Genomic DNA, 4,582 nt, shown 5'->3' with positions numbered 1-4,582 from the left:
AAAAGTCCCAAAGATGCCTTAAACTTAGTTGCTGCTGCTACAAAAATCACTGCTTAAAACTTGATAGGTGTTTAGTTAATTTATGAAGCATTTACTAAAATAAGCGACTATGCAAAAGAAAGTAATCATTAACACAGTAGACACCAGATTTACGTGGAAACCCAATATGGGAAAAACCACCAGCAACTAGTCACCAATTTTCACTCTTCTAAAGTGAGCCCTATTAGGAGCCAACCCTGTTAAAGGTTACAAAACACACTGTTAGGTGTGACCCTGTTAGAGGATTTAATCACCCTGTTAGGAGTGGCCTTGTAAGAGGTCTTTTGAACAATTCAACTGAATTGCCATCCTGTTAAAGGATTTATGAAATGGCTGTTAAACCAACTCTGTTAGGAGATTTTGGAATCACTGTTACAATGGTTAGAAAGCAACAATGAATGATCTGAAAATACATGCAACTTATCTTGCTGAATACAGATCTCAGTTTTGCTCCACAAGATCCTTACTGATCAAATATATCTCTGCAGCTCCAAGATTTCCCTCTGCTCAATTCTGGTTAGGCACACGCAAGTCTCTTCCTTGCACTTCCTTGCACTTTTCGTATATTCATTCTCTCCTCTTCCTTGCACTTCCTTGCACTTTTTCGTATATTCATTCTCTCCTCTTCCTTGCACTTTCTTGCACTTTTTCGTATATTCATTCTCTCCTCTTCCTTGCACTTCTTTATATATTATTCTTAATACCAGGTCGGCCCAACCAACTTGTTAAAACAATTCCAAAGTCGGCTTGCCCAACCAACTTGACTAAACATATTCTAAAGTCGGCTTGAACTAAAAAAAAAAAATTCTTCACTGGCCGATGCTGCTCGGTCAATACAGAACAAAAACTTCCTTCCTGTGTTAACCGGCAGATCTCGGTAAAAACTACAATTACCGGGGAATTCGGTAAACCTGCCACTTCCTCTGGAAACTGACTAGACTCGGTAAAAGCTGTCTTTGACTACCGAGTGAGCTCGGTGAAAACTCGGCTTTCCTTAGCTTACCGTGCGAACTCGGTTAACACTAACCGTTCGCTACAAAATCTTTTGATACCCAAGTGATCTCGGTAAGAACTAAACTTTCCTTAGCTTACCGAGTGAACTCGGTTAACACTAACTCACCGTGTGACATACAGGAACGCTCGGTATACACTGCAAAAGGCTTTTACTGACCGACTGAGCTCGGTAGACTCTGTAAACTGTTTTCCTGGTTGATAGAACTCGGTAGACTCTGTCTGATAACTGATTTGACATTTGTGTAACATCAAAGACAATACACAATTATTTAATTGTATTCAACACTCTCCATGTCCCTCTTCTTTATCTTAGCATCTCTCCTCCTCTCAATCATCATCCCTTTGGCCCCTTCGGCAATATTGTAGTTTTTGTCAACACCAACTCAAGTTTATGAAGATGTATCATTTGATGCCAAGGTCAAACCTTAGATTCGTATATCCTTTCGGGCTAAGTTTGTAGATAATAGTAATTGAATAATAAATAATAGTAAATAAATAATAAATAATCTAGGCTTAGAACTAAAAAATTATTAACATGTCCAACTCAATTAAAAAATAAAAAAATCAGCAACCAAGAAAGCTAAAAAATGATCAACTATTAGTAAATGAACATGCATTATCTACATGTCATCATTTTCTTGAATTTTTAAAAATAATAATTAAAAAGTATCTATGACAAAACTAGTAGTAGGGGGTCTCCTCTCTTCTCCTACTTAAGGTGCCCACTTCAAGGTTGCTTAGGAATTGTGCAATGGTGTCGTCTATCCAGCGCCATCATTCAGGATGGGTTGGATGTGCACCCCTCCATGCCATGCCATGCAATTGCATCTGCAGGCCCCCATTGCACTTTCTATCAGCGAGTGGCTATTAGATAGTAAAGGCATGGAGAGATGTGTGGAATGTTTTTTCAAATAAAGGTTCAAAATAGTGAATATTTTGTATATGTGCATGTGATTAGTTATAAATTTTAAATGTTTAGTTTTAATATTTATTATTTTTTTATTTTATTGAACTAATAATGTTTATTATGTATATTTATTATTATTTTATATTGTTTATGTTTAATATATATCATTAAGATATTCAATACATAAGTAGATTTATTTGTTTAATACATATTATCATTTACATAATAAATCTATATTTTAATTTTCATTAATGCTAGTAAATTTAAATGAATATGTATTAGATTAATATAATTTGACATAACTATAATATACAATATCAATTAGATAATAAGTTTTCAAATTAATCTAGTTAAAAATAAAAGTTCGCACTTGGTAAAAAAAAACTAAATGGACTTAAAAAAGAATTTTTTAGTGTTAATCATAAAATTTATCATTTATTTTCCTTTAACAAAGATTTTTTAAATGAAGTGATATAAATAAAGTAATATATTCAAGCAATAATAGAGTGATAGATGATGTCGCTCTATCCATAATCGTGGGGCTAGATAGATGACGTCACTCATCCATGGCATGGCATGGCAATTGTCGGCCCCGTTGTCCAAGTGCATTTGCATTGGAAGCACAAACATTTATTTATTTATTTATTCATAGTGCTTGTTTCATATGTTTGATTCAATTTTGGTTAAGTTAAATTTATGAATATTTCGATTTATTAATAGCTAGATTTATTTTTAGTTAGAGTTATTAATATTTTAATTTAAATAGTGTTTAATAATACTATATTTAAAAGTTACATTTACATTTTAACTCTACATAAATATATTATATTTTTAGTTACTGTAAATAAGATTTTGTTTAGTATATCATAATAAAAATAGTTAGAGTTATTAATATTTTTTCTATTAGATATAAGAGTTACAAAAAGGAGGAGAACCAAAAAGGTCACCACGAGAGAAAACAAGGAGGCCAAGCCTCACCACAGAGAATTACAGACCGCTTTACATCAAGTCAGAAAAACAACAGAAGAGAAGAGGAACAGTCTAGCTAAGAACATCATAGGGCATGCCCTTTCTCTTTGATCTCCCTGGTCAGCCTATTACAACCATGCGCGAAAAATTGCAAGTCATCCAAAGTTCTATGGCATTGGTACCCATCATGCAGGAACCTTCTCAATTTCTCCTGCTCAATCAACATGGTAGCTTGCACTTGCAAGTAGATTTTAAATTAAATAGTGTTTAATAATATTATATTTAAAAGTGACATTTACATTTTAACTCTACATAAATATATTATATTTTCAGTTACTATAAATAATATTTTGTTTAGTATATCATAATAAAAATTAAGTTAGATTTATAGTTAAACTTATATAGATTTTTTTAGTATATATATATATATATATATATATATATATATAATCTCGATTTACTAATTAATATTTTTAAAATTATTAAAATTATAAAAGATTAAAATATTAATATATAAATTAATTTAGTAAAAAATAAAATGCTTATATTAATAAAATTTAAAAAAATATATCATAATAAAATATTTATCTAATTAGATGTATGTAGACTTTCATTTTTAACTAAATTAATTCAAAATCTTATTATCTTAATGTTTTTTATATATGTATTATTATTTATAACTTAAAGTGTTGTTTAGAATTGAATGTTAAATATTAAATTTTGTCAAATGATATTTCCTTCAATTTATATGTTAACTATTATTTTCCTTATTAAATTTGTAACAAAATAATATTTTCTTATAAAATATTAAATATTTATTTTATTTCTTAGATTTTAATAATGACTCTATTGAATTAGAATTTTAAAATTAATTAATTAATAGAGTTAATATCACTATATAATTGTTTCATTATATTACTAACTCTATTATATTACTTCATTTAAAAAATCTTTGTTAAAGGAAAATAAATGATAAATTTTATGATTAACACTTAAAAATTAAATTTACTAACATTAATGAAAATTAAATTTAATTAACATGAAAATTAAAATATAGATTTATTACGTAAATAATATGTATTAAACAAATAAATCTACATATATATTGAATATTTTAATGATATATATTAAACTTAAATAATACACAATAATAGAAATATACATAATAAACATTACCAGTTCAATATAATAATAAAATAAAAATATTAAACCTAGACATTTAAAATTTATAACTAATCACATACATATATACAAAATATTATTCACTATTTTGACACTAAAAAGAGAAAAAATTTATGAACCTTTATTTGAAAAAATATCCCACACGTCGACATCTCTTAATGCCTTTACTGTGTGATGGCCACTCGCTTGGACAAAGTACAATTGGGGCCCGCGGATGATGCCATGGCATGGCATGGAGTGGCGTGCATCCAGCCCATCCCGAATGATCAGGATGGGTAGACGACGCCGAAATTGAGTTCTTTTTTTCCTACTTCAATGAAAATTTTAATGTACCCAACGAATATGTAGTTATCTATAAAAGGCTGTCTATGAAGCAATGTATTTTCACTTGATTTGACTAAAGTTTAAAGATATTGAAATAAGTATTTTCTTAAAATAAAAAAATAAACAATAAGAATAATTTAGCACACG

The sequence above is a fragment of the Cupressus sempervirens genome, chromosome 8 (assembly GCF_028749045.1).
Source record: "Cupressus sempervirens isolate cs-2001-9-10 chromosome 8, ASM2874904v1, whole genome shotgun sequence".
NCBI lineage: Eukaryota > Viridiplantae > Streptophyta > Pinopsida > Cupressales > Cupressaceae > Cupressus > Cupressus sempervirens.
Note: the sequence above shows the minus strand (reverse complement) of the source record.